Source organism: Periplaneta americana, chromosome 8, assembly GCF_040183065.1.
Source record: "Periplaneta americana isolate PAMFEO1 chromosome 8, P.americana_PAMFEO1_priV1, whole genome shotgun sequence".
Lineage (NCBI taxonomy): Eukaryota > Metazoa > Arthropoda > Insecta > Blattodea > Blattidae > Periplaneta > Periplaneta americana.
The window spans coordinates 186,431,414-186,442,597 of NC_091124.1; the positions used below are offsets into that span (position 1 = coordinate 186,431,414).

Sequence of the window (11,184 nt, forward strand, 5' to 3'; positions counted from 1 at the left end):
TCTAGAAAAATCATGAGGAACAATGATCAAGATTCTAAAGCAGGCATGTCAAAACCCTGCACACTTTCTATTCCCCTACCTGGAGGGAGTGAATCGGCTTGGAGGGGAACGCGACAGGGCTATACAGACCTGCAACAGAATATCAGCTTTTCTTTCAGTAACGCAGTTTCAGTACGAGTACTGATTTGGCTGTCTGTGAATGAGTTATTATAAATAAAGTGAGGAGTTCACAGATAACGGAGAAGGGAAATTACGAATCATATTACATAATTGTTATGTTTTCCTCAGCCAACAATAATTATTTTAAAATGAAAGGTTTTTATCAGCCCATGTCGAGGTAATAGTATTGTGACAGTTTAGATTAGATTAGTAAAGTTAGCCAGTACTCTCATGGCAAAACGAACTTGACATTGGCGTTGTTTTGGAATCTGTACTAACACAGCAATCAAAGATTAGACGACTTACGACTTTCATTTCATAAGCTGGTAAGTGATGAGAATATAGTGAGGAATATATGTAAAGCTCTTGAGGAAGAAAGCAACTGTTTGCAAGACGGAAAAATTTTCTGGAGAAATACAGGGACATCATTTTATTTTTACTTCAATTTTTATTGTACCTGTGTTTTTGAATGTACTTCACTCCCACCCCTTCTACTAATCAAGTTCAACCGTCCTCCACACAGATCCAAGACCGCATATACACTCGTAGTAGCTTTACGTTCAGAGTAAACAGTACGTTCCAAAAATATGTTCGCATTTTCCAGTGACGAAAGAGCTTTCAATATTGAATCATTTTCGCACAGGTACTGTCGTCCATTTTCCTACGTTGCATCCCGGTTTCCCCCACCTGCTTCTATTCGCCTTTCTGTAAAGGCTAGTGGCTCGGCTGTCTTAGCTCTTTTCTGAGAACATTAATTTCTGTTAGGAATTGGACGTCTACGTAATATTATACCCATACAATTGTTTAAAATAACTTAAATAAAAGAGCCTCGTTAAGTAATTAAATGTCACGTGATTTCCTCCTTTTCTACGACCCTGCGATACAACCACTTGGACGGACAGTAGATAATATATCTGAGTAATTTTATCTTTTCGGATCGGCCAGAAATGAAGATTGAATTTACAGTACGTAAGGTACTCTTTTATATAGTAGGTACAGAATTATTTCAACATGAGTTACTAGTACGAAGGACGAAAGTGGTAATTGGAATTACGTACAATAGTCTATAGTGCGATAATATGCACATTAGAACTGAAGCCTGTATCGAAATGAACTGCCACCAATTTAAAAAATGTGCTTAAATATCCATATTATGATTATTTTTCGATTTAACTTCATTCTCTATAGTGTGCGCTAATGTGCTATAGACAGTATAATATATATTGCATAATGAATACGTCCACATGGATAGCTCAGTTCGTGAGTAAAAACAGTTAATATTGTACTGTATTTTAATTAAACAAAAACCTAATGAAAATTATCAAAGTCAAAAGCGTGATATTTCCTAGTTTACGTAAATGGATGAACTACTTTTCTTCCCTCCTATACCTGGTAAAGTGATATGTTTATATTTTATGCAAGTATCATCGAACTCTAGTTGTGGAAGGGGGTAGGCAAACAGTATTTGCGGTTCTCAATCTTGATCCAAAGGTATAGCCAGGTTAATATTAAAAATGTTAGTAAAATAAAATGTTGTCCCTGTATATAATGGCAAATTTTCCATCTTACATTACTATATTATGTTAATATACTTACATTAATAAATCTTTAAACCTGACATAAATAAAATTATATCGCTTCACAGCTTGTGAACTACACTTTTAATTTCTTTCAGTAACGCTCCCAACTTGTCGATACTTGCTCTCAACGTTTTCCAAATAAACTATAATATAGTTAATCACATATTATGTGAATTTAAATTCTAAGTTTAATTTATATTATTTATTAATATTAATTTAATTTATATTGACATACAGCAAGGAAATTATTTAAGTGTAAAAACTTCACAATGTCCTACTGCATGTAATTAATTGGGAGTATATTTTCTTCAACATTTGTGTACCAATGGTCCCAATGAATAATAATGCTTGACGAACAATGAAAGAGTAGGGTCTATTATTTAAAATAAATTAGTACCTACTATGTAAAATGAAATACTTGTTCGTTTTTTGTTGTTTCGAAATTACTGCAATATTCTTTTTCTTCAAATACTATAGAAGATCATATTAATAAATTATGCTTTACAAACCACTACTTTGTCAAATATAACTGAGAAGGCTAAAGTTTCTTGTATTACAATTGTCAAATATAGACACTGGTAATAACCGTGTTTTTTTCCTTCTGCTAAGTGTGTTTATAATGTCCAAATGCCTATTTAATCCAGCCCTAGAAGCGCAGAATAGATTATTGTACACCCCTCCAGCTAAGAACTGGTAAGAGCAACCCTTGAATGATGCAACCTGCACAGATCGGCGATCCGCGCACATAACTGCACATTTAGAGTCGATGTATAAAACGAGGTCTAGACCACGACCATGGGCTTTAAACCGCGTTTGGATTCATAAAACGAGGTCTTTTAATTTTTCTGAGCCATGGCTCGAAACCAAGGTCTGAAGCAGAGACCACGGCTGGGGCAGGTTTAAAACCACGGCTTCATGTATGCAAGATGGAGGAAGTAGATCATCTGGATGATTATCGAAGGAAAATTTGCGTCTACGAGTATTAAATCTCCGGATTAGAGTGATGAGACACTGGGATAATCCTTTGTAACTATACAGTAGAACGACGATAATTTCTGGCGAATATTTCGATTTTCGAAGAAATCAACGCAAAATTTAACAAGAATGCTAAATAAGAATCTGCAACGAAATGCAAGAGACGATAGGTTGACAAGTTTTTTACATCTTCTTGTTGCTTTCAGGGAAGTAAGATATAATATTTTATATTAATTATACTTTTATGCCTATAGGACGATATATCTTAGTTCTTAGTCTTTACAGTAGTTTTGGACATTTTATTTAATAATCGAAAATGTTGTGGGCCTACAAGAATATGAAGCTAACGTGATTTTGTCTTCTTATTTTAAGCTTTATGCTACTGGGGCTTTCCACATAGTACTAGCCTATTATATGTGGAAACAGAACCATACTACATTTTAGTTTCAATTGAAATTTTAATCCAGTTAATATTTAGGTTATTAATTCCTTAGAACCGTTTTTTTCAGTTAGTTAATGTTGGTAGTAGTTATGAACAAACGATAAACTACAAATAAACTCTCGACTTGTGCTAATACTTGGGTAATATCATTCTGGTACCTAAAACACCGTTCCCTATTAAATTCTAAGAAATGCTAGTATTTCAAACGCACGTATATTACCTAAATATAACAATACCTTAGCTGAGAACAAATGAACGTGATTTACTGCAATTCAATAAAAATATTAATCCCGATGTTCATTTATTTCTAATATCGACTATTTACAGAAATAAAAATCGATTCTTAGCTGCGTTGCCATATATAAAACCCACGAACCTCGGTTTCTTCTCAAGCCGCGTCTCGACTTCGTTTTAGAAATCGCATAAAGATTCAGACCTCGATCGCGGTTTAAAAGCCGGGGTTTGGAACCACGATTTCGTCCGTGTTTTAGAAATCGACCCATAGAGTCTGATTTCTGACATGCCTGGTCTAAAGAATGTCGACGTTATCAAAAAGAATTAAAGCCGGCACTTCGAGTGTAGTAAACAAACGTTCTTTCTATATCAATACACATTTCCTGGAACCGAACCGAGTACATTGCGTTACTAACCAAAATGATATTAGTTATCTGCAACCACGGACATCATACAAACTGAAACTGGATTTAAAAATATAGGTACTGCACATATATCAACAATAATGTTACACACAACATACCATGCTTCCTTGTTGTGGTATATAAAACACATTTCAACAAAATTCGTATCAGATTCAATTAATTTTGTTTCCAGAGATATGGACAATAAAGAACTCTCTAAACAAACCACATTAACGAATTCTGTATGATGTGATGGAACGTATCGATGCATTTTAAATTAGAGGGCGACAAGTGCATAACGGAATAATTTTTTAAATCATTGAACAAAACTGAATCAAAAACGGAGTAACAACAGTCATTCACACTCTGTACTTCACTTTGTTTCTGTCGAGAGTTTATTTACTGGCGACGAGATAATATGACAATTTTGAAATCAAAATATTATGACAAATTTGACTACGCTGAAATAATGAAAATGGTCCACCAAAAGTGTCACAAATGATGTACATTGGATCACATCCCTATACTTTTATTTCAAAGCCGTCTGCCGAAATTGAAACATTGTAAGATTGTTATGTTACAATTTCAATACACCAAAAATGTACATGTCGTTGTTGGAAAAGATTTACCACAGATGTATTAAAAATATTGCAATCTAAAAAAAAATTGTTGTCCTATATGAAATTACGTTGACAATATGCTCTCGTTCATGGGAGATACATTATCTTACATGTAATTGACGTCTCGCTTGCCAATAAATGATACATATCTCATCGTCATGGGAACACTCATTTATATAGCATTTAAATTATGTGAATGGCTCAGGGCAACATACGTATTACACCCAGTAACAAAAATTTAATACAACATTTCAGAAAACTTGACAGATTTCCAGAAATTAAAATCTTCTTTTTCAGTATAGTCCTAATATTTTCCGTCAATATTTCACCTTCTATATCAAGGATTAATTTAGAATTTAATGTGTACTTATTTTTAGTAGCTAATATATATAATTTGAACTGGTAATGGAAATTACGGGAAAACGGCTGAACGGATTTTAATGAATGAATTCTCATTTTGATCCTTGGAACCCAAAGATTTTCAGAAAAATAGTAGTTTTCAATGAAACGTCAATTTTTCTACGTAATTTTCCTATTTTCCAAAATCCATCTGTCGTCAGTTTTGAGACACAATGATTTTTCAGAATAAAACAAAACACACACACTGCAATAAGCAATATTACACGAAGGCCATGCATGACCTGCAGGATTTCCGACATATTTAGAGCAAATTAGAATAAATTCTGTGCTATCATAATGACAACACGGGCAAGATCTTCATTTGTGTAATTTTTATAACGTCTCTATAATTGGTTAAAAACTTTTAAGACTTACTAAAAGCAAGTCACTAATATACATATTAATGATATAGCCTATTGATGATATGAAACTCAAACCTTTTGGGGTTATATAAGTAGACGTAGACAATATCTTAAATTAGATCTTCATTTCTATAATTTACTGAGTGACGGCTGTATAATATATACAGTATAGGTTACTGAAAACTACAAAATTTACGTAAGTTGAAATGATTGTTATTAAAAGTGATATATTTTTATAGTTGTTATTCAAGTAGTGTGAGTCTTTTTCATATATTTAATGGCGGTGTGGTGTGGATATTTATATGCGTGATTCTCTCCAGTATTGTCTCGAGAGAGCGCAAAAATTACAGTTTCTAAGGAAAGACCAAAAGGTATTACTTACTGATAAAATATGAAGCCTATAAGATTTTGTAATCTCCCGATCATTTCAGCAAGATCTCTTAGCAGGATAAAATGATTCTACCCTCTACATTTCAAGGTAGTTCACGAAACATGCAGCAGCTGTACCAAGACGCTATGTCTATTGTTCGAAAGCATGGTAAATCTCACATTTCCTTAACTCTCACCTACAATCCACAATGATCTGAAATAACTACTACTGCTTTACTCCCACATGAAAAATCCACTGATCGTCCTGACATTGTTACTTGCATTTTCGCTTTTAAACTCAAAAACTGAAGATGGATAGATTCAAGAAAAAATATTTGGCATAAAAAACCATTCAGAGAGAGTGTGTTTCATTATTATGGAAGCAAATAACTTTTAAAATGACTGGTAGGCCTATTCTTCATTGAAACTAAATCTGAAAAAAATTTATTTGAACTTCTAATTAATTTAGTTTGTAGCATTTGCTGCACAAGCCACTAGTTAAAATAATAATTTCAAACATTAATTAATATGATCGCTCTTTGTATACCAACAAATTCTTCACAGCATCTTGACGTATCCCTTCTACATTAATATTTGCTGTGAAATATTTACTTCAGTCAGTTACCTTTAACTTTCGGCGAGTCCATCATATAAATTATACAAGAAACATTCAGTACTAAGATGACCATTTGAATAAGAAATAATTAATTTTCTTATATTATACTGTATAAAAGATATCGAGTATAGTTGTGACATATTTCTTTTACGAAGCTAGTGACTATCATCTACAATATTTTCTCTTCAAATATAATAAGAACTACGGACATTATTCAGATTCACTCACATGAAAATTCAAGGATCATGTGTCATGAGTACAAACGTGTTCTGACAACCTGTGCAACATCTTTATCCACCAAACCCTCAAATAGGATTGAGAACGATAAACTGTGAAAAATCTGATACATTTACATAGAAAATGTTACATGTTTAGTACAATACCTTTTCATATATGTGGCATGCGACCTAATTCTCTTAACTGTCAAAATTTCATGATATCGTAACGAAACTGGTACTCGTAACTTTATGGATGATTATTATTATTATTATTATTATTATTATTATCATCATAGAACAATTTCATAAATCTTAATTTATATGCTTTCTAAAATAAACACTTATATTCACTTAAGGGAAGACTCTACTGAAAATCATGAAAAATTTTTCCAAATTTTTTTAGCTATTTCACTTATTCAGAATTTATATTTTCATACCCCAAATGGATTCAGCTCAATTCTACAAATACTCGTATGTTTACACTTTTTAAATTAAGGCTGGAAGGGGGCGTGGAATTTAAAGAGCTGTCAAAATTGTTTTTCATCGAAGAATTCTTTTTCAAAATTTCTGATTACAAATCTAGTAACTTTTTGTTGACTCCCTGAAGTTACTAAATGTAGCGGAGGAGAATATTAATTAACATAAATATTCATTTTATTTTCAAATCTATTTTTCTGTGTTCATTTGTGTTGATTCAATACCAACTTTATTACGCCAAATATTAATCAATCTGGATGAAAATTTTACTGCAAGTATTTATGAGGTAGCTGCATGTTTCTATGCATTTATTTTGTAAGAAAAATATTAATAAAATAAACTAGCAGCATTAAGAAAAATATTAATAAAATAAACTAGCAGCATTTCTCACAAAATAAATGCATATAAACATGCAGCTATCTCATAAATACTTGCAGTAAAAATTTCATCCAGATTGATTAATATTTGGCATAATAAAGTTGGTGTTGAATCAACAAAAATGAACACAGAAAAATAGATTTGAAAATAAAATGAATATTTATGTAAATTAACATTCTTCTCCGCTACATTCATCTAGTAACTTCAGGGAGCCAACAAAAAGTTACTAGATTTGTAATCAGAAATTTAAAAAAAGAATTCTTCGATGAAAAACAATTTTGACAGATCTTTAAATTCCACGCCCCCTTCCAGCCTTAATTAAAAAGTGTAAACATACGAGTGATTGTAATCACAATTAAGCTGAATACATTTGGGGTATGAAAATATAAATTCTGAATGAGTGAAATAGCTGAAAAAAAATTGGAAAAATTTTCATGATTTTCAGTGGAGTCTTCCCTTAAATGTTATAAGATTCTTATCCTGAATAGAAGTTAGGTAATAACCTATCATCGATATGTTTCGTTTTAAAATATAAAACTGTAGGGAATGATTTAGGAACAACACACATTTATAATTTAAAACATGAAAAAGTATTTCATACGTGCTGATAAATTACGAAGACCGCTGTTCTGTTTGTATGCCGTAGCATTATCCATTAACTATGCAGTTATTATTGTATTCACTTCATTCACACGTAAAACATGTAATTATCTGTGTATTAAAGAGTCTTTCAAGTTAATTGTAGTGCATGTCTGTTTAAAAATTACGAAACGCAAAGAAAAGTTGAGGAAAAAAGAAATAAATGAAGTGTTATTATTGCAAAGATTATTATTGTTTCTGGTTGTAAAAATTCACACTGCGTACTTCAAATGCAAAATACTTCTCATAAAATAAGTTACATTTTACGAATAGAGAGAACAACATGTTAGAATGAACCAAAAACGGATAATTACTGATGTTAACGCAAGTTGTCATTAAAAGGGACTGTGAATATATTAAGTATTCGTGGTGTATTGTATCAGCATTACATTTTTAGTAAAATATTCTTTTTTCGCGATTTTATTAGTAAGTTGCCACCTCGAATAATTCGTGCAACGATTTCACCATTCAAGCTCGAAAAAATAAAACAATTTACTTTCTAACATTCCATGCCTATATAATGTTATATTATGATTTTAATATTAATATCTTAACTCGCCAAACATTCTGTTTAATTTCTTTAAATTATATACACACACATTCAGAAAGTAAACAAAAAACACAAAAAATTGCAACTCACTTTTAAATGTGGGAAGGTTACTTCAACTTCGCTTCTTTATCTTGACTGCTTGACAGGCAAATAGATGGCTCTGTAGATACAACAGGTTCCTAAATTACCGTACATACAAAAAACACTAGTACCGATGAAGTAGTACAACGAAGAATCACTTAAATATTATCGAAATATTCTTCTTGTCTCTTCTTCTTTTTGCAACCCATGTTTAAGAGTGGAGACAGATCTGTGGTTGCTTCACGCTGGTATGAACAGAGCTCTGCGTTACCGATCGGAGCAATCCACTGTCTAGCTCGGCCGTTTCCCACTCACTGCGTACAGGACGGGGTTGGATCCAGCTTTTTACTCCCGCATCACCAACACGACGTCTCTGGTCCAGAACAGAAGGGATCGGAGGCACCCCCACCTTCCCCTTCCCCTTCTCTCCACACCGACGTCCTTTTTGCGCGCGCGCTCGATGCCTGGCCAGGTCATCCCTTTGCGCAAGCGCCTGCCCCGGAGGTATTTCTCCCAAAACCTCGAATTACATGAATGTCGAAGAGTTTATAATGGATAAATTACTGTCCAAAAACTGTAGTTAAAAATATTGAAAGTAAATTCCTATTAATTGCACACAATTGCAAAATGTTGTTAATTTGCTACATTTGACATAACGTTAAAATCTACTTGCAATTGTTTCTAATCGACATAGGCTTACATCAAAAGTGGTAATGAGTTTATTTCACCCTTAATAATAATAATAATAATAATAATAATAATAATAATAATAATAATAATAATAATAATCTATACTAATAATAAATCTGCAACCAAAATTTTTCTGGTAATTTTCGATTTTCCCAAAAAATAATTGGTCCTAACATATATAATTAACCACCCTGAAACCGAAAATCGCATTTTTGACATTTTTATTTGAATCTCTGTCTGTATGTTTGTTACCTTTTCACGCGATAATGGCTGAACCGATTTATATGAAAATTGGAATATAAATTAAGTTCGTTGTAACTTAGATTTTAGGCTATTAGGCATTTAAAATACTTTATTTAAAAGGGGGTTATAAGAGGGCCTGAATTAAATAAATCGAAATATCTCGCTTATTATTGATTTTTGTGAAAAATGTTACATAACAGAAGTTTCTTTAAAAATGATTTTCGATAAGTTTTATTCTTTACAAAATTTTGATAGGACTGATATTTAATGAGATAAATGAGTTTTAAAATTAAAATAACGCCATCTAAGACGGTGCAATGAATTAAGAACAAATGACTTCTTCTATAAGGGGCCTTGGACAACAACAATCGAAACAGGGGCCTTGGACATCAACAATCGAAAGCTATTAAACATAGCCTACAGGGAATGTTTCTGTATTTGTATGAAGTAATATCAGAAGCAAAATTAACCGATTTGTATAATTAATTATTATTTCACCATTGGAAAGTGTAGTTTCTCTAAATGGACATAATGCTATAATTATTACAGTAACGTCTGAGTAAATCGAGGACAGGTAAGATTAAAATAGCTTCTTATGCACAGAAAATTTGATACCGTAGGCTATTTTGTACATTCGTTTTCTGTATTTCTTAAAATAATATTTATGTACACTCATTTTAATCTCAGAGAATTAACGAACAACGAGAGTGTATTGATTTAGTATGCAGTAATAGTACGTTAGCTTAGCAATCATTATTTTATAATTACAATTTTAACTATGCTCAATTGAATCGTGTTAAAATACATAAAATTTATATGCAATAAATGCAATGCAAAGAAAAAATTGGGTAATGAGCGAAGCAGATTATCTTGCGCTGTTGTAAAAGTTGTTCCCTGGATCAAACGTCCTATTTTAATTATGTAATTACTTTATATTTATTTCTAACAGGTGCAGCGGAGCGCACGGGTACGGCTAGTAATAATAATAATAATAATAATAATAATAATAATAATAATAATAATAACAACAACAACAACAACAACAACAACAACAACAATAATAATAATAATAATAATAATAATAATAATAATAATAATAATAATATAGGCCTATTTCTTATCAAGGAATTAACACAACTTTATTAAAAGTAAAATTCCAACTATCCATGCAATATTAATATGAACAAGCAGTATATAAATAAAATTGTGCGTAATACAAGCAGAAACAGAAGTTTACTCTTTTAGTTATTCTGAAACAGAAGATTTATTATAATATAATATAATATAAATTGTTTTATTTGGAGTACAGTCTAATTGACATAGGCCTATCACAAATTTAAAATCAATGACAATTACATATGTAAATGATCATAGTGTATTGTGAAAACTGAAGCAAACATTTTCGCCCTTCGGGCATCATCAGGCTTTTACATACAATATCTTGTACGTTTTTTCATGTCTTTGTTGTGGAATGTACAAACTGATTAAACACAACCTTTGTATAAAAATGAAACAACTATTTAATGATTGACTTATGATGATTAACGACCTAAAATTAAAAAACGCAGGTATAAAATTTAATATATAATAAAATTGTGACTGAACTGTTGGTCTTATGTTTAAATTATAACATTATAAAATTACAAACATGATATAAACTATTTGATTCCTCTTTAAACTTCCTAATAGCTTCATTAGTTTGAAGTTTTACTGCTGTAATTATTGTACGAGTATTATTGTAATGTATT

At 31.6% G+C, this 11,184-nt stretch overlaps 1 protein-coding gene across 1 annotated transcript in view; it reads right to left on the bottom strand.

Moving 5' to 3' along the window:
* The window catches only part of LOC138704269 (uncharacterized), a 148,473-nt gene extending 139,555 nt beyond the window's left edge, over window positions 1-8,918 (bottom strand). The window contains exon 1 of the mRNA XM_069832140.1: window positions 8,513-8,918. The gene's annotated coding sequence lies outside the window, so the exon portion shown is untranslated. The remainder of the gene's footprint in view (window positions 1-8,512) is intronic.
* Window positions 8,919-11,184: the final 2,266 nt, after the last annotated feature.